This window comes from Saimiri boliviensis, chromosome 3 (assembly GCF_048565385.1).
Source record: "Saimiri boliviensis isolate mSaiBol1 chromosome 3, mSaiBol1.pri, whole genome shotgun sequence".
NCBI classification, from domain to species: domain Eukaryota; kingdom Metazoa; phylum Chordata; class Mammalia; order Primates; family Cebidae; genus Saimiri; species Saimiri boliviensis.
This window is the reverse complement of record NC_133451.1, coordinates 137,858,343-137,878,688: the sequence shown is the minus strand read 5'-3', so window position 1 is coordinate 137,878,688 and position 20,346 is coordinate 137,858,343. Positions and strand designations below refer to the sequence as shown.

The 20,346-nt window shown below is 45.4% G+C and overlaps 1 long non-coding RNA gene across 3 annotated transcripts in view; it reads left to right on the top strand.

Moving 5' to 3' along the window:
* Window positions 1-1,609: 1,609 nt before the first annotated feature.
* The window catches only part of LOC141584058 (uncharacterized), a 74,869-nt gene continuing 56,132 nt past the window's right edge, over window positions 1,610-20,346 (top strand). For 2 of the 3 annotated variants that reach the window (XR_012516983.1, XR_012516981.1), the window contains exon 1: window positions 1,610-1,702. This is a non-coding gene — a long non-coding RNA (uncharacterized LOC141584058). Of the gene's footprint in view, window positions 1,948-20,346 lie in introns of all 3 variants that reach the window. The other variant, XR_012516982.1, reaches the window with a different exon arrangement.

Below are 20,346 nucleotides of genomic sequence, written 5' to 3'. Positions count from 1 at the left end.
CCTCCTGGACACCACGGGGTATGCAATAGGCAATGGCTTTGAAGCTAAACAAACCCAAGTTCCACTCTTTTCTCAGACACGTCCTGGGTAATTGAGCAACTGATACAACTTCTTAGAATATTAATATGTGCATCTGTCATATAGGGTCTACCTTACTTGATTTTGTAAGGTGTAGGTTAAATGATTACTGTATGTAAAGTGATTGGCATACAGTAGGTTCATTTATCCAACTGAGTTTTTTTTTTTTTTTTTTTTTTTTTTTTGAGATGAAGTCTCACTCTGTTGCCCAGGCTGGAGTGCAGTGGTGCTATCTCGGCTCATTGCAACCTCTCCCTCCTGGGTTCAAGCGATTCTCCTGCCTCAGCCTCCCGAGTAGCTGGGATCACAGGCATATGCCACTATGTCCAGCTAATTTTTGTATTTTTAGTAGAGACGAGGTTTCACCATGTTGGCCAGGCTGCTCTCAAACTCCTGACCTCAGGTGATCTGCCCATCTTGGCCTCCCAAAGTGCTAGGATTACAGGTGTGAGCCACCCTGCCCGGCCTATCCAACTTATTTTTATTAGCACCTACTGTGTTCTCAGTACTATGCAAAGTACTGATGATAAAATTGTGAATAGTACTAGCAAAGTTCTTACTCTCCTTGAGCTTCCCTACTGAATGCTCCATAACCCTCAGTAAAGCTCGCTTCTTTCTACCTGAGTCGGTGCATGTTTTGGAGTGAATACTGTCATGTGCGAAGTGCTTTGCTCAGTCTCTTCTGGAGTAAGTCGCTAATGGACCAGTTCCCACCAGCAATGCCCAGGAAGCCTTTCCAGGGAGCAGATTCCAGGGCCTCATTATTTGCACATTGGATCAGAGCCTCCATAGACTCCTTATTCATGGGAAGCTCTCAAGGTTTTGATGATGACTTTGGTAATCACTGCCCTAGCATACCAGAGTGAAAAAGACAACATTGAACTTCACATAAATATGTTACAGTAGGATAGTGACCAGATAGGCCAACGTCAAGAATTGAGAGGAACAATAAGAAAATATGTTAACTGCGCTTTTGGGTGTAATTGTTTCCTTGAGCGGAATTTTATGTTTATTTAATTAAAGCGTTCCACTTTGATCAAAGGTGTTGCTTTGACTTCTCGAGTATGAAATACAAGACTTGTGAGAATCAAACAACTTGTTAAATGCAAACATTTACCAAGGGCCCTAAGTAAGACAAAATATAATAAATAATCAGCTTTAGAAATTAAGTGTAAATGTCTGTGGAGAAACTAATTATTCCTCTTGTTATGAACATTAACCCACATTCAGTTTTCAAGCCTGTGTTATTCTAATGATGTTCACCATTAGCCATTTCTGACTACAATGAGAAGAATCGCAGGGGGGATTCTGTTCATTAAAGCACCCTGGGATTTGCCTTGTTTTGTCTTCACTTGACTGGAGTTTCAGATGCCTCAAGTCTTCATTCACTATAGAATGGAGAGAACTAGGAGCTGCCCTTGTGTGAGAGCGAAAGCTTTGCATTTATAACAGAACTGGAGGGCTGAGATAGCTCACTGAGACACATACATAACAGGAAGTTTCCTCCCAGAGAGAAGTAGTTAAGCAGAGAAGCAGAGGAGTTGATGCTGTACCAGTATCTTGCTCTAGAAGTGAACATTAGCGATGATGGATTGCAGCTGTGCCTAGTCAGACCCAGGGAGAGGTAAGCGTCAAGACGGGATCCTGTCAGCTTTGTATCTACTTTATCCCTTCAGCCAATGGTTAGCAAATGCCTACCAAGTATCGGGCTCTGTTCGGGGCACTTGGGATATACCCGTGACCAAAACAGACAAAGGTTCCTGTTCTTTATGGAGCATTCATTCTAGTGGAGGGAGAGAGACATGCAACACAAACACAGTAAATAAGGAAGACACAAGATTATACGTGAGAAAGAAGAACTGGAGCAGGGTAAGTGGAATTGGAAATGTATTAAGAAAGGTAGGCAGGGGAGGCCTCAGGGAGAGGGTGACGTGTGAGCAAAGGCTGGAGGAGGTGAAGGAATTGGCCAAGTGGATATGCTGGGGGTGGAGCGCTCGGGGCAAAGGCTCAAAGGGAACGTTCTGAGAGGCACCGAGGAGGCCTGTGCGGCTGGAGTAGAGAGAGCGAGGGACAGAGAGGAAACAGAGGCGGACCACCCAAGGCCTTGTAGACCAGGTCAGAGACTTTGCTTGACTCTGCGTGGACAGGGTTGGGAACACAGTGTGTGATGTCTGACTCAGATTTCAAATCCATTCGTAGCTGCACTGGGGCCACAGGTCCTACGGCAGGAATTCAGGGGAGTGAGGCTGCTTGCTTGGACCATGGTGGTATGGTGGTAGCAATAGAGAGTGAGCTTCTCGATAAATCATTGAGACTGCCCCCAATAGGATTTCCTGCTGGACTGTACGTGGGGTGTGAGAGAAAGAAAAAACAGAGTGGAATAATCGGAAGGGTGGGGAAAAAAATCTGAGATAAACCAAATACACTCACAACCTAATGGTAAGCCACATGCGTGAATGCCAGTGGAGCTGGCAGCTTTGGATGATTTTGTAGGACATCGGGGTGCTGTGGGAAGAGTCTGGGATTTGGCATCAGATGATCCTGGGTTTTGAATGCGTTTACTTGCTCTGTGATTTTGAGGAAGCCACTTGATCTCCCAGCACCTCAGTTTCCTTGTCTATCGTATGGGGTGATGATGTAATAATGCTTCTCTTACAGGGTCTATGAAAATTAAATGAGATAATGCACGTAAAATACCAGGCACCTAGCCCTGGAACTGTTGATTGTCCTGTCCCCTTCCTGTAAGGAATTGTGTAAATCGTCCAGACCTGCGCTGGTGGCAGAAAATGAAGAGAAGGCTGGGAAACTGTTCCGGTGCAGCCTTAGTTTCAGAGAATCTCATCTCCAGAGCATTCTGCACCGTCCCCCCCACCACCCCCCTCCTCCACCTCCCCCCTACCATGGAAATGATGGGACAGCATGCGGGAGACAGAGAACCCAACAAGCTACTTTCTGGCAGCTGTGACCTGCTGGAGGGCTATGACCACCAGATAGGCCTGATAACTTGTAAAAACAGTGTGACATGGCAGAGTAGGAACTTGTTTGTGTGGGATTAGGGAAACATTTATTACAGGCTACAGGACTAATGTGGCCCTGTAGCTGGCTATATGCTTTAAAGGCAGGGAGCCTGTGCAATGAGCTCCTCTAACCAGTGAGACCACCGAACCCCTAGGAACCAGAGTTCAGCCCCATCATATGTGTTTACGACTGGGGTAGCCTTCACACTCATTGCTTGCTTGTTCTGAACTAAAGAAGCCAAAGCAACTTTAAAACCTAGCCTGAATTTTTATCCCCACTGAGCTTCAGATCTGGCTTAGCTTTTTCTTCTTTCATTCATTCCTTATTCCCCTTCTAGCTCTTTTTTTTTTTTTTTCTTGCCATGTCCTGTCCTGGGCTCCAGACCTCTTGACTCTTGAATGTTCTGTTTCTGTCTCCTTCATCCACTTCCTTGCTTCTGTTTCAATTCTGCCCTAGAGAAAATAGATGATCAGAGAAGCCAACAGGGACTAAAGACACATCTTGCCCGAAGACCTGGAACTTGGCTCCTCAGCCCTGCCCAATGCCCCGTCCTATGGTTGAAAGCATCCTGGAGGCTATGCCCATACTCACACCCAGGGAACCATTCTACTGTCTTTCCTCCAGAAACACTGACTCAGATTTCTCCTGTCATATGCCAATCATAAGTTTCAATATCTAAATTAAAGTTTCACATTTACTGGATTCCTAACTAGCTTCCAGACATTGTGCTAGCTGCTTCCACATATATTAACCAGAGTAACCTATTCAATTGTGATTTAATTCAGGAAGGTTGGCAGGACCTGTACCTGCACACTTTAAAAGTATAAACCCTGACATGATTCTCAAACATCTTCCATGGTTCTGATAGAATGCATATCAGCAAATGGGCCGGGTGCAGTGGCTCATACCTGTAATCCCAGCGCTTTGGGAGGCCGAGATGGGTAGCTCACCTGAGGTCAGGAGTTTGAGACCAGCCTGATGAATACGGTGAAACTCCATCTCTACTAAAAATGCAAAAATTATCTGGATGTAGTGGGCGCCTGTAATCTCAGTTACTCAGGATGCTGAAGCAGGAGAACCACTTGATCCTGGGGAGGCAGAGGTTGCCATGAGCTGAGATTGTGCCACTGCACTCCAGCCTGGGCAACAAGAGTGAAACTCTGTCTCAAAAACAAAATGTATATCAGCAAATGAAATTCAGACATTACAAATTTTTTGTTCCCATGATTGCTAATATTTGCTGGATTCTTTCAGATGACGGTGGTTCTCTTTAATAATGAGGGCTGACAGTAAGGATCCATGAGAAAATAAGAAATTCCAAAACTTCCAAGGGCCTCAAGGATGACTAGGAAGCACCTATAACCTAACTGTGGGTCAGGAGTTCGAGACCAGCCTGGCCAACATGGTGAAACTCCCTCTCTACTAAAAATACAAAAATTAGCTGGGCGTGGTGGTGCACCCCTGTAATCCCAGCTAACTCAGAGGCTGAGGCAGGAGAATCGCTTGAACCTGGGGTGCCAGATGTTGCAGTGAGCTGAGAATGTGCAGTGAGCACTTTCAGGAAGTTCACGCCATGGCTGCCAGGTACACCAGGGAATGTAGCAGCAGCAGGCTGGGTCCCCGCGGTGGCTCTGCTTTATGAAGGCTTAGTGCTTAGTTCCTCCGTCTGCTTTCACAGTCTCTGTAGCTCCTGAAGAAACCTGATCCTACCTTGGTATATTCTTTACTTTCTGTCTCTCTTTCTTTTTAAGAGACAGAGTCTTGCTCTGTCAGCCAGGCTGGAGGGGAGTGGCTTGATCATAACTCACTGCAGCCTTGAACTCCTGGCCTCAAGTGATCTTCCTGCCTCAGCCTCTCAAAGCACTGGGATTATTGGTGTGAGCTACTGCACCTGGATCCTTTGTATATTCTGAGTTCAAACTCCTTGAGAAATATGATGAGCTTGTCCTTACTTGCCAAAATTTTCACTCCAGATCACTGTATCGGTTACTGGCTGGCTTCAAGGGCAGGGAGCAGGTCCCCTTGGCTGCATGATGGTGAGGTCATATAATTCTCTGAGGGGTCTCTGCGGGGGGGAGGGGGCAGGGAAATTGGCCTTGTTGGTGTAATTGACTAAAGTACACTGATGACAGAGGACTGTGGGTAAAGTGCTCTGGTGAACCTTCAAAGGTCATTGGCTCAATACTGCTGTGGGCTTTTTACGTGAAGTGCCTTGGTTTCTTCATTCCAAGCAGAAGAGTGGGTGGAAATGTCCTACCTTGCCTTAAGAAGCTATGTTATGATTAGGTAAGAAGACAGAAAAGCAGCAGGTAGTCTATAATTGCAGATCGGCCAGGGTATTAGAAACCCAGCCAACAGACCTAATCAATTCAACAGAAGACACCATTAGCACTTAGTTACAGGGCGACTGGTGAGAAAACAAGCCGCTGGTGTTTATTGTATTGTGTCTGAACTGCTGATGTTCTTCCTGCTGGTGGGAGCTATTCAGAATTACTTTGTCGAGTCTGGCTCTTTGGGGGATAGGAGAGAAAACAGAGCTGGGAGCAGTCTCTGCTGTGAACAACCATAAAATCTACCTTGAAAAGCAGTGCAGAGTAGAAACAGAGATATGGTGGTTGGGAATTGGCTCTGGCTTGCTCAGAAAACAATTAAGAAAGAGAAGGATTCTGTCCTGGGAGGCTAAGTAGCAGAAACATCTCTTCAGGAAGAGCTGTTCCCAGCAGGTGCCAACCCAGGAGACCCAGTGGCCAGGCAGGTCCAAGAAGGTAGTGGGTGCCAGGCTGCACAGCTCAGTGTTTCTTTCTGCCATGGCAGGGAAAGGAGGCTGGATGCAGAAGCACAGTTGGGAAGTGCACCCCAAGCCTGACTGCTTGAGATGGACCAAGAGTGAGGGCCGTGATGAGCCCTGTTGCTTCAGGGAGGCCAGAATCACAGTGTTTAGGGTTAAGGGCAGAATCTGGTTCCTGGGTCAGGAAATTGACCAGCACCTAGAAGGTATCAAGGCCTTAGATATGCAGTTCTAGAAGAACAGAGACAAAGAAGAAATCAAGAAATCCAGAGTCCATCCTAGGATGGGGGCTCAGGGGGACTCAAGCCTGCACTAGGGGAATTTGGTTTTGGCTGCCGTGAAGGCACCCAGGAGGGCCAGAAGCAGTGGCCTAGCTGGTCCCCAGGGCCCGGGTTGACCATGAACTTATGTCCCGGTCCTGTTACATTTTGGTGACTTAAGAAGAGCAATGACCACATTCGTGAGCAGCTTGGAGATCCTCAGGCAGACGCCACCCTGGAGGAGGGCGCCGGGAGAAGCAGTGGAATACATTTGATTAAAGCAGTTTGTTCCTCTGATCAGCCCCAAATTAGGAAGCAGATCCAAGCTGGGCAGCACAAAGTTACATGAAAGGAGCCAAGGCCTGGGGAGTGTTTTCCCCTCTGTCCTTTGTCACTCACTTTACGAACATCTGTACCTTTATCAATACGCAAGCCTCTGGGGCCCTGTGGCATGTGCAAGAACAGGCTCGCTGGCTGAGGCGGCCAAGTGCAAATCCAGCACAACTCGGGGTGCTATCTATCACTCAGGGCTTTCCAAGGAGATCCTATTCAGAAGCCCGGGTGCTTAACAGGCAAGGAACAGTGTTCATAAAAGTTCTTTTGACTTGAAAAGGCACAGAAAAAAACCAATAAAGCTGAGCCCAGCTCTTAAAAAAAAAAAAAAAAAGGTTGATAAAACCGACAAAAAATAAAGAAGTAGTTTATTGTGGTTCTAAAAGAAAGGCAAGGGTTTTTCTTTCTCTTTTTTAAAGGCAGAATTAATTAATCCACCACTGGCTTGAGCTCTGAATGGAATGTTAGCTGTGACTCTGGGGGGGCTGGTTAAGTCCTCTGGACCCTGGATAAGCTTTCATTAAAGCAACGGTATTGAAAACAGTAAATTTAAATTCATCCATTGGACAGAATAGAGCACTAGAAAATGGAGAAGAAAAGCTAAATGACAGGAGTGCGGTTAGGAAGCAACTCTTGAGAGCGGAAGTGCAATTCCTTAAGCCTCCCTTAGGGACACGATGATAATAATATTAGAACAACCACAGTGGGGTCAGCAGCCCTGGTTCCTTCCCCTTCCTCTGTCTTTCCCAGCTTCTCAAAGCTAAAGCCATGGGGTGTCTGCACCCCCAGGCTCAGACCTATTTTACTTCCTGAGCAAGCATGACCAAAGGAAGTTTCTCGTTTCTCATTCTCAGACCAATGGACCAGAGGGCCAGCTAAGGGGCTTCTCCTGTCCTCACCCCATCCCTGGGTGCCCCTCCCCAGGTGACACGCTCCATCCTAGGTCTTGGGATGGAGCGGCCTAGCTGGTCTCTTAATTTTTTCACTGTCTTTACTTTTCTAGGACTGTATATCTAAGGTTTTGATACCATCCATTATTCTGGCCAATTTCCTCCCCTAGGGGCTGAATTCTGCCCTTGAGCCCCAGGCTAGAGTCCTGTCCAATATGCACAGATTTTCTGGGAATGAGCCCACGGCTTGCATGAGTATTCGATTGGCATCTGAATTCCTTGCTGCTGTGCCCAGCCCCTGATGGGATGCACAGGATACCCGGGAGTGTCATGCCACCTGAGATGCCTGCTGTCCTCTCTGGAGTCATCTCCATTCACTTTCCCACACTCTTTCTTGCTCAGGCCTGGCTTCCGCTTGTGCCCTCCTGCCCTGTTGTTGAGAGTCCAGCCTGCCTCTCACCTGGCCCATTCAACCAGCAACTTGGGAAAGCCTGTGGAACCTTGTGCAAGATCTCAGTGGAAGAGAACAATTACTTTGCAGGCACAGTGGAGACTACACAAAGTGTACAGCTAAATCTAGACCTCAGATGTAGGTATGTTTAGGATTGATTAGGTTCATTCATTCCATTAAAAAAAAAAGTATTGAGGGCTTATGAACCATGCACTGTTCTAAGTGCTAGGATTATAGCAGTAAACACAAAAATACGTGTTCTTATGAACATTATGCTCTGGTAGGGAGAAGACAGACAATAAAACAGATTAAGTGAGAAAAAGATATAAATGCTGTGGAAACAAAAAGTGCAGAGGAGAGGCCAGGCAATGTGAGGTAACTGTTGTATTTTAAATAAAGCGAGGGACGGTTTTATGGAGAAGGTGACATTGAGGAAAGACCAAGGGGGTGTTAAGGAGTGAGCCGGGCCACATGGGAACCTGGAGAAGAGCTTTCTAGGTGAAGGAGCAGCCCGTGCAAAGGCCCTGAGGTGGGTGTATGCCCAGTCAGTGGACGAGAACAGAGAAAATGAGGGGGAGATGAAGTGGGGAGAAGATTCAGCACCTGGAGGTGTGTGTAGGCCTCTGGCATGCAGGAATGGAGTAGGCACTGCCTTAGTCAGCTCGAGCTGCCGTAACAAAGTGCCATAGTCTGGGTGGCTTAAACAACAGCCATTTATTTTTTACAGTTCTGGAGGGCAGGGAGTCTGAGATCAGGGCGACAGCAAGGTCGGGTTCTGGAGAGGAGCCTCTTCCTGGCTTTGTAGTTAGCTGCCCTCTCACCGTGTCCTCACGTGTCAGAGGGAAGCAGCTCTGGTGTCTCCTCTTCTTCTTACAGGGGCGCTAATTCCCTCGCAAAGGGCCTCACCCTCGTGATCTCGTCTTAGTCTAATCACCTCCCGAAGTCCCCAGCTCCTAATACCATCACCTTGGGGGTTAGGGCTTCAACATATGAATTTTGAGGAAACAGACATTCCATTTACAACAGGGAGCTAGTGCAGGGTTTTAAGCGCCGTGAAAATCAATTCCAACGTATTTTAACCTCCATTAAGTCAACAATTATATGCCTCAGTTTCCCCAGATTCCATCCTGGACTGTAACTCTAGAAGCTTTTTAGGGAATCGAAATGAGTCTGGGAAAACTCGGGGCTTCTCTGTGTGTTGCTTTGGTAGTTCATGCAAATCTGTGTTTTCTCTGTTCAGCAGAGACAGGTGATTTTCAGCTTATAAAGTTCAATGATCTCAGCTTTAAGTTTTCCTTTGGTCCTACTTGCGCAATTTTTAAAAACTAAGCAGTGATCCACATGAAAGATGTTTGGTTACCCCTATGGCTATAGATCAGACCAAGACGCTACGGACTCAGACAATGTTAATCTTAACCTAGGCCTGGATTTATTAGGCTGCCCGGCATCTGAGATCGCAGATAAGCACATTTTCTACCCCAGGCCTTGTTGTATTAAGCCTCGCATGGACAATGTTCTAAGGGTTCAGAAAAGAAATACTTCAAACTGTAAAGCACATAAGCCTTTCTTTTCAGTCTTGTCTTTTCTCCTCCACCTTCTCTTTCTTTGTGTATCATAGTGAAACTATCTTCTGTGCCCAACTGACTCATCTGAAAGCCTGATCAGTGCCTTGAATTATCCTCACTTTTTTAAAAGGAAGATGAATTATTTGTCTAGAACAAGAAACTGTGCACTGAGATGACTTGATGTAATGCCCTGAGAGGCAATCACAGCACAGTGACCCAGCTGTGCCGGGGAGGGGAATGTGATAGAATAGCGGGGAAGGGCCTTCACTTTTCACTCAATGTCTCCGCTCCATCCCAGGCCACTGGCTGCCCGTCTCTACTAAAAATACAAAAAATTAGCTGGGCATGGTGGCGCGTGCCTGTAATCCCAGCTACTCAGGAGGCTGAGGCAGGAGGATTGCCTGAACCCAGGAGGCGGAGGTTGCGGTGAGCCGAGATCGCGCCATTGCACTCCAGCCTGGGTAACAAGAGCGAAACTCCGTCTTAAAAAAAACCAAAAACCAAAACCCAAAAAACAAAAGTAATGAGGGCATTACCCAGCTCTACGATTTCTGCAGGATTCCGACATGCCTCTGGTGCATACACACAAATTGGACCCATCAGATCTGAACTTGCTCCAGTTGATCCATTTGTGAACAGGATCCAGGCCTAAGCCCCCAGTTCAACTGCAGAACTGACCTGGTCCTAAGGGTGCTCTAGCCTAGGGCTGACATTCATTCATCTAACAGATATTTATCGTGCATTTGTGTGACAGCATTGTTCCAGGCACTGGGGCTACGGTAGGGAATTACACAAACAAAATTCCCTGCATGCATGGAGTTTACATTCTAGGAGGGGTCACAGACAAGATGCAAGTTTTGATACCGGAGTCTCCAGGGCTGCAGTGGATCAGGGAAGAGAGCAGGAAATTTCTCCAGGCTGCCTCCTCGGGACTGAGCTGGACTGGGCCAGGATTTGGGGGCCCAGGAACAGGGGTGGTTCAGCCAGGTCTGGGCTCTGCCCGAACTCCTTATGTGGTCTCCAAAAGGACTTTGCCTCTGTGAAGATCTCTGGCCAAGCATGCTTTGTAGAATCAGTCCCTCCTGATATGACCCAGGCCTCCAACCAGCAAGGCTGCAAATGTTGCTCACTTGTGGAATTCAGGATAAAAACAACCCAAAGTGCTCTGGCGGTTGAAGAATGAAAGTCTGAGCTTAGGGGAATGATCTGTCTCTGGAGGAAGGAAGTTAGAGGAAGGTAACAGCAAACAGGATGAAAGAGGGAGCTGTACTTGCAGGAGTTTTGATGATGAAAAGAATCCTTGAGATTCTTCTTTCTTTCCTCTGAGCTTTGCCTAGCACTTACACATACAGCCTGGCTCCCTCTCGAAGCTCCCAAAGCCCCTATGTGTTAAACAAAGTTTAGAATGCAAGAGAAAATAAACTAGGCATTTTATCCGTGACATGGATTACAGCATCTCCTCGGGTATGACTTACTACCCTAAAGCTTTTTAAAAGGATAGAAGCAATGAGGTTCAAAGCCCAACAACTGTTTCAAACCCATTAACTGGATTTGAGCTTGCCACGCAGCTTCCCTCTGATTTGAGGTAGTTGGGGTGTACATTTATAGCGGATACATCTGTCATTATAAATACTTGTGAAAAAAAATAATGGGGCTTGCAGGTCAGAATAGTCCATTAACCTTAGAACTGCACCACCAGGGAGGTGAGGGAGCATCTTTTGTGGGGAGCAGAGGGGTGTAAAAATGTCCACACGAAGTGTAATAGGTCGTGTCTAGGAGACAAGGGGAATTTTCTGGTTACCCAGAGTTTCATCTAAAGCCAAAGACTCAGAATAAAAGGCTCTAAGTTAATGACATTCTAAGTTCAGGAAGCCACCTGCGACTGTGACTGGTTATAGTCATAGTACGACTCTCCAGCCCTCAGGTAATCTGTGAGAACCTGGGTGGAAGGCAGGTTCCTTAATGGGGAAGTGCAGTGCTGGTGAGAGGAGAGTGATTCCTGAATAGGCCCCTCATAAAGATTAGGCTGCCCCAATTACCCCCTTCGTTAAGTTGTTTGCAAACTGCTGGCCTCTAGGAGGGCAGGGTGCCTGGCACTGTAGGGGGCACTTGGAGGAAAAGGCAGGAAAAAGTAGGCTGGAATACCAAGATGCCCAGGCAGACAGGGAGCAGGGGCACACTCTGTGGTTTCTGGTGTCCAAGGAGGACCGAAGGTAGATCCTGCACACACCACACACACCAGTAGATTCTGGAGATGGGGATACTTGTGTTTACACCAAGAAACCCTGGAAACACATACCTGATTATCTATAGGACTGATGGGAATAGAGGAAGAGCAAGAGCAAGGTAGAGGGTGGATGAACTTCATGGTTACAGTTTTGCAAAAGGCATGGCAGGCAGAGCACTGTGAGGTCACGTGCTGGTGGTTCACTGGAAAATGTGGCTGAGTCTTGCAAGGAACTATATGGCAAAGACGGTGTGTTGTTCACTGGACAGCTACTCTCACCTGCTTTAGGAAGAGAAGTCCGATTCTGTTGGAGAAAGCATTGTTGGCTCAAACGCCTGGCTCAAAATGATGTTGTCTAGTTGTAGCTCAGGCTATTCAAGTAAAATAGGTCAGTAAGTGGAGGCCTGTTGGCAGTCTCTCAGATTTGTTTTCCTGTGATGGACAATATTATTTCCTCCATTCACTCTTTTTGCTCTTCCTTATTTTCTTATTTTTTGTAACTCAGATGAGATAGCTGGAGCTCTGGCAACTATTTTGTGAGAATGAGGATGAGATTACTACCCTAGGATGACAGAGCAATAAGCTAGAAAGAGCTTAAGTCGGTGACAATGTTGTGAAGCCACAGTAATAGCCCCAGATTTCTCATTACCTCTTTCTTACTTAAGCCACAATTGTTTGGATTTTCTGCTACTTATCACAGAGTATTCCTATTGATACCACCACTGCCTATAAGAGCTAGTGCCCCCACCACCTGTCCCCATGAAGTCCACGGGCAGCGAGCCTGATGAGCAGCTAGTGACTGGCCCCAAAGGAGGGCCACAGCTTCTCCATAGCAACAACAGAGGGAGAAAGTCCTCCCTCCCTGTCCCTGCTCTTACCCCGACATTGAAAGGAAAGAGGGAGAATGTGAGTACTGACGCCCTACCCTGCCACCCAAAGACTGTTCCAAGCTGAGCCTTAAGAAACTCAAACCCAGCCCACGGGACAGTGTGTGGAGTAAGTGTTTAAGCCACTCTTAAAAACTGAAACTGACAGTTTTAATAGCTGGAAGTAATTGTCAAGTTTTGGAGTCAGGTTGAAATGTTAAGGGAGGCACTACTTAGTGAGAAAAAGGGATTGGATTCAGCAGAATTTTAGTTTGGAAAACAGCATTGTTTCAATTCTGTACCCCATAGAGGTAAAACATCTCAATCAACTGCTTATAATATGAATCTGCTTAATTTCAATTCTCTTAGAGTCACCCCCACATCTCTATGTACTGGTAAGATTTCCAGGACAGATTCTAAGTTAAAGGAAAAAAGAGGAAACAACGACACAGGACGCAAGACAGGCTACCTTTCAGAAAGTAAAAGGGGCAAGCAGGAGCTGATACTTGTGTTTGCACAAAGAAACCCCAGAAACACATACAGGGTGGATGGAATGGAGGAAGAGCGAGATTTCTTAGAAGGTATTTCTTTATGCGGACTTAATTCTTGAATCATGTGTAATGTATTCCAAACTAAAATTTTTAAATTCAAAATTTTAGTGTCACAGAATATTCAACTTTCTTACAGAAAAGACATTTGGATCAGGAGATGACAAAAATAGGAGACTATGAAATTCAACCCTCCATCCACTTCCAATATTGAAATCAGTGTTTGCTGCATTTTTTTAGACAAATCTCCCAGTTGTGTAAAACAAGAAAGGTTTTTTGTTTGTTTGTTTTAAGAAACAGAGATTTAGGTGAGCTGAGTTGGTAGAAACATCAGGAACCACAGGGGAGCTTTAGGTTTTGTGTGAAGAAAACAGTTTGTGACTTTAGTTAAAACAAAAATTAATATATTACTGCATATAATCTATTGCTATAGTATATGTTATATTAATATATAAATTTGCTAATATATTAATTAATTGATATTAATATATAAATATAGTAATATATTAGTATATTCATATATTAATTTAATACATGTAATATATTAATACATATATCACATGTTATATAGCAATATAAAATTGTACTACCTTATATTAACATATACTAATGGAATATGTACATATCTTAGTAATATATGACTGTATATAATTTTATGTTAATTTATTTCTCAAACTTCTTGAAACCAGATTTTCTGTACCTAAGAGAAATTTTCTGTAACCAAGAGAACTTTAGCTGCAGAAATATAACACTAGTGAGAAATCTAACAAGTTTGTTTATTTAAGGCAATGGTTGGCAAACTATAGACCATGGGCTCAATCCAGCCAGCTGCCTACTTTTTTACAGCCAGTAAGCTAAGAATGGTTTTCATATTTTTGAGTGGTTATGTTTTAAAGGGTTATATAAATAGCTACATAATGTCCTTGCTATGGCCTCTTGGCCTCCAAGTCTGAAGCTCTTTAAGAAAACTTTTGCCGACCCTAGATTTAAGATGTTTTAAGACTCATTTTCCAAATTCTGCTCTGAAGCACGTAGCCACAACTCAGGCCAATCTCTGGCCAGTGACATCCCAACAAAAACATAAAGGTTATTTATTTAGTAAGGAGGCAAGGCTAGTCTTGACGTGAAGTTTTCATTCGGATGTGTAGCATTACACGTGACACATACACACACACACACACACACACACATACACACACACACACACACACATACACACACACACACTTCCCAAGTTGGATATGGGAAAACATTGCTCTGGGTTGGGCGTTTCGTTGGGTCTCGTTCCAGCTGCCAGACACAGAGAAGGCCTAGCATGCAGAGCTCAGTATGTCACCGGCCCATGAATGTGGCTCTTAAATAAAGAAAAGGTGACACGTCAGCCTGTTGCAATGGGGTTCTGTGGCTTGAAAAAGACCTCTGTATTGTATGTGTATCTCAGTAATTGGAACTTGGACTCATCACGTCTTTTTTAGCAATGACATTATAACAGCATGGACCCATCCATCATCATGCCATCCTTATGAAAATGGTTTCCACACTGGTCAGCTTGTCATAGTTAATTAGTCTTCCGATGTATGAATAGTCAGAAGCAAAGCGACTTTGAGGTTTTCTTGAACAATTTTAGCAGTGAACTCCAGAGATATCTGATCTTTCCTGCCTTTTAATTAGAGCCTTTTCATTTGAGAAGGAGAGTGTCCTTGTGGTTAGAAGTACAGTCAGCCTTGTTCTGCTTTTCATTCTTAGTTCTGTAGGCAACTCGGAGCAACCACAGGCGAGTCAGTGAATCTCTGAGTCCTCAAATATGTGAAGTCCAGGAAGTTCTAGAATAAAATGCAGATAGCTGATTGCTGTTCAAATGTAGATATTGTTGAGATCTTAGTGAGACAAGGGTAGTATATTAGATACTGCTATGAAATCTCTAAACTTAGTAGTTTAAAAAAGACAATGATTTGTTTAGCTCAAGATTCTGTAAGTCGTTGATTTAGTTTGGGCACAGCTTGCTCTGTCAGGCACCCACAGTCAGTCGGTGTCGGTGTGTTGGGTGGGTGGGTGGCTGTGCTAATCTTGGCTGGGCTCTCTCATGTCTTAGGCCTTGGCTGGGACAATGGGCTATGCCTCTCTGGTCTGCTTGGCTTCTCCTCCAACAGGCTAGCCCAGGCTGTTTACACAGCAGAAATAGGGGTCTCAAAAGAGAGTGAATGTGGGCAAGGACTCTTAAAGCCTAGGCTTGGAACTGGCAAACTATCACCACCATATTCTAGTGGTCAAAGCAGGTCACAAGGCCAGCCTGGACCCAAAGAGTAGGGAAACAGACTACCTCTTCATGACTTCAGAGTCATGTTTCAGGGGCATGGATACAGGAAGAGGGGTTGTGGTTATTTTGCCATCTACCTCTGGGAGCTAAAACATGAAGGAACACATGCAAGGTGTGAACCGGACCTGCTGCCAGACCAAGTGAGAGAGGAAGGGGCCTTGCCCGTGAAGTCTAGATGCTAAGCTGTGAGAGAGGAACTGATCGGGGGAATTTGGTGACCTCAATTCCAGCAGGGATATAGATGATGCCACTGTTTGTCCCTGGGTCTCCTTTCTGGAAGAAGAGAGTAAGGGAGCCTCCAGGAGACAAATCAGACCTGCAGAGGATGTGTAGGTATGTGAGCAGCACCAGGAGGGGTTCTGGTTAGTTTAGTGAAGAAGGAGGGTGCTCAAAACCATCAGAGTCACCTCACTGTTTACCAGCTGACATCCAAACCTTGAGTCTGATGTTCAAAGGCCTCCACAGCCTGACCCAGGCCTTGTTACTAGACTGATCTTCCGAGACTACAGGCAAGATCATTTGGCTTTATAAATTTTTTGTATCTTTATGTCGTGTTCCCAATAAGAGTATGAGTCTGCGGAGCAGAGATTGGCAAACTATGGCCTGTGGACCGATTCTGTATGATCCACAAAGCCTAAAATGCTAACTCTCTGACATGTTATGGAAAAGTTTATTGACTCTTGCTCTTGGGGGTAGAGGCATGTCATAGATGATTTTGTTTTTCCTACAGAAGAACCATGTACCCTTCAATAAACATGTATTGACCTCTAAGCATCCCATTTCTCATTCTTGTAAATTTGTTTCCTACGTAGAGGGCCTTCTTCTCTTCTGTCTACCTGGGTGAACCTTTTCAATCCTCTGGGATCCTCATCAAATCCTCTGGAAATTTCTGATGACTCTTGCTGAATTCTGAATCCCAATAGCACCAAACCCCACGTCCTGTGTTCATCTTCTGCTTCCAGTTAGTTCTTTGCATCAGAGTAGGTCGTGACTTTAAGTGATACCTGGCTCTTAGCTACCAACTGTTTATCATCCACCCTTCGGTACTCAGTAGATATGATCTGGCCTGGGAAGTGTTCTGTGACTCTGTCATTCCTCTCCCCACAGCTGAGTTTGGAACCCTTCTGTGTACTCCCCCAGTTGCCTGGACTTTCCATCATGGCCCTTGTCTTTGTGTATTGTGATTGTTGATTTACTTCTAGGATTCTCCAATTGGTCTGTGACCTCCTCGAGAACAGGCTAGTGTCTTATTCACTAATGTATTCCCAGCACCTGGTATGGTGCTGAAAACACTCAATTTACATTAAAAAAAAAATAATGGATCAATGTAACCAATAGTTGCTGATTAATTACATGCCTGATTAAAATATTGGTACTATTCCTGGTGGTACCCTATTTACATGCTTCAGTTCTCTAATTAGTCTATTATATATAGTCTAGTTATACATAGTAACCAGACTTAGTTATAATAACAAGTTTTCCTTAGTTACATATCTATGGCTAGTTTGTATCTCTTGATATTAGTCAATGCCTATCAACTTTTATGTGACTGAGGTTATCAGGCCAAAATTGGGGCAACCTGGGAGAAACAAAGCTAGGCGATCCAGGTCTTTGGCAAGAGAGACATGTGGCTTTTTTCAATCCCAATTTATCTCCTGGACTGTGGGCTACTAAAACAAATAGCAGCTCTTCCTCTTTATGAATTAAGCATTTCAAGGACAGTCTGGCTGTGGAATAAAATGATCCAGACAAATTATAGCACACTCATAGCCAGCTTTCTGATTCAAGTCTGAGCCTGCCTGGAGCTCCACGTTCACCTAGCGTAAAATAATAGCAAATGTTTGGACTTGGAAACCATTTGCCAAATGTTGGGATAATATAACAACACACACACATTATCAGAGACAGAAAACGGCATCCTGGAAACAGCTTAACCCACTGCAAATGAGAAGTAAGAGCCTCCTTCCGCAGAAAAGCTCTTTCTAGCTTTCTCTAGGTTTCCCCTGGAGCTGTTTGCTGCTTAAGCCCCTCTAATCTACCCTCCATATTTCCTGGGAGCACATCATGTATTGCAATCGCGTTTCACTGAGCTGTCCATGATCAGTTTCTCCAACGCGAATACATTAGAGACAGGTTGTGAATTGGCCAGCCATGTCAGTGCCGATCTCTTTGCAGTAAAATGGATGCAGAATAACCACATTTTCCCTTCTCTCTGTGTGCTGGTGGCTTCCACAGGAACCCTCTGGAAACGAAGCATCGAAAGAAGCTCACCTGACCAGACAAAGAAGAGACATTTGGCATTTTAAAATGCCTTTTAAATGTCTAGATAGATGGTATATTACCCTGTCGCCTTTTCAAAATCTTTTAGACATGCTGTGAATGCTGTTGCCTAAAAACACCAGCCCAGGAAAACCCTCCGGTGTCCCGGTGAGATAGGGAGCAACCTCACCACTTCTGGAAAGAAAAGGTTCCCACTTGCTTCAGGAAATATCTGTTTCTGCCAGATGACAGGACAAGGAGAAGCCAGCAGAATGTTTTGCTTATATTTTTGTCAGATCAATCATGTGTGATAAACAATGCTGTCTGGCCGTGAAAACAATACACAAGATGGGAGAGTGACTGCTTCAAAGGCTGGCAGGAAAGGGCACATTTCTTCAGGACAACATCAAAAGTCACTCGTTGCCTTGAGTGAGTGGTCAGGATTGCAAGTTTAGTGGCGACAGATGCTTTCGTGTAAAGCCCCGTGGCCCGAAGACAGCTCTCAGGTTGATGCTCAATTGCCACGTGCACCTGAGACATCCCCAGGCATCCAGCAAAGCAGGAGAGCAATCCAGTATTCCCCGAAGAGAAGGATCATGAGGAATGTGGTGGTTGGATGCATAGAGGTCTGAAAAGTTTGCTTTTGCTTTTCCTTCCCAAAGTTCATACCCAATTGCACTTGTGATCATTCTCTTTTGAGAAAAGGCAGTCCAGAGCCCACAGCCGTGAACAAGAGTTGGAGAAAAAAAAGAATGCGCCACCCAAGCTAGTAGGCACCTAGGCCTCATCAGCAGCTTGGGGTCTGCCTACCCCCTCAGCTGGGGAAAGCAGGGGAGATAAGACAAGGGCCCTAAGGCCTCATCAGCATCCTTGACCTTGGCAGAGGGCAGACATGCAGACATGCAGACATGGTCCTTGTTTGCATGGGGTAAGGGGTGGAAGGAGCAGGGGGAGTGGAGCAGAGCGGCTTTACTTTGCTGCTGGAGGCCAGCGAGGGCCATTCAGTAAACAAAGCAAAGTAAAGCAAATCACAACAGCAAAGCAGGGTGTGAAAGGGAGAAGGGTGGATTTCTGGGGAGTCCCTGGCAGGTTGGGGTGCTGCCTTGCCCAGAGAAAGGCTGGAAGGTGTTGGCGTTTCCATGATGCCAAACGGGTGGGGGCTGCCACAGGAGAGGCTGCAGACTGCCCTGAGTCCTGGGTGACTAGCTCTGAGCATCACAGTCCTCTTCAGTCATTACCATGGCCTCGTTAGCTTCAGTACACCTCTGGCTTCAAAAGTGGGGGTGAGCGTGAATCACAGATGCTTGAGAGAACAGAATAGGGGTGCCATGGAGAAACGCCTGGGGGAATGCACCTGAGAATCCCCTGCTGTCCTCCCGAAGCCTGTGTCTGTCTCCTTGCTCAGTCATGTCAGGGAATGTTCCACCTGCTCCATCGTTTTGCTTTGAGAACTTCCTGTCCTGCTTTCTTTGAGAATGCTCCAGGCTTCCTCTCGTTCTTTTGTTCTTCGTACCTCCCCTAATTTCCCAGGCATTCCCATACCTCAATGCTTCTCAGAACATGATTCCTCAGCCCCAAGCTGCCCTGAGAATCCTGACGGGAAGCTTCCTGCTCATCCATTTGAGGACCCATTACTTCAATGGGCTGCTCTGATGAAAAAAGAGAAAGTCACAGTGTTTACTGCCCATCAGTGTAGAGTTACAGAGCAATTCCAGTCAGCCTGTGGTCTGGCACAGCTCTTACTAAGGGTGACTGTGCAGCAAAGCAACACTCTCCATGGAGACAGCTCAAAGAATGGGGAGGAGGCCAAGGGAATCCAAGACCTCCCTGCCTTCCTTTGCCTTCTTCAGCTTCTCAGAGGCTTTTAGGAAGAAGCCCTGACCCTGCTTTTCAGATAATTCAGTAGCTGTTTTAAGGTAGATGGCCACCTTAAAATAAAAAAGAAAGTGGACGATTCTCTACATTTGTGTAGCGTTTTACACTTTTAAGAGCACTTTTTATCTCCCCACCTGAACTGTAGCGCTTTAGGCCTAGGATGGAAATTAACAGGAGGAATCACAAAACTTGGTTACTCCAATCACAAATTTCAGGTCAGAATGTTGGTCTTTTTCTGGTTCAAGCTAATGTTGACCTCTCTGTTAACGTATTTTGGATCCGATTCCAGTGCACCTTTTTGCCTGTAGAGCTGAATGAATTCTGTGCTGTTAGCCTGAAATGACCTTTGGCTTGTTTCCCACACAGCCCTAACCCCTGTCAGTTCCCACTGAAACTGATGATTTCGCAGAATTCTTCACCCAAATGTGACATGCACTTCTTTCCTCTTTCTCTCCTGGTCCCCACTTAGCTCTGTTCTCTTCATTTCCCTCATTTTCTTTTTCTTCCCTTTCCTTTCCATTGTCTTCCCTTTCTCTATATATCTGTCTCTCTTCCTCTCTCCTAGATACTGTTTCTTGTCAATCAGTGTTCACTAGTAATTGTACCTACACTTTTCTTCATATCTCAGGGGCTGGAAACCTGGAGTTCCTGTTTCTTAGGCTTCCTTGATTCCAGGAAGGCAGAGAATAGGCTCTCTTTCCTCTGGCAGAAAGAGATATGGCAGAGATAAGGGCTACGCTGGATATGAGTTTTTGCAGCAGACGCCATATTCTACTATCAGTCACAACTTCAGGGTCAAGAGGCAGCTAAGAAGCCAGCAGAGGGTTCCTGCAGTTTTCTGATGCTGGGATATTAGTATATCCCAACTTCA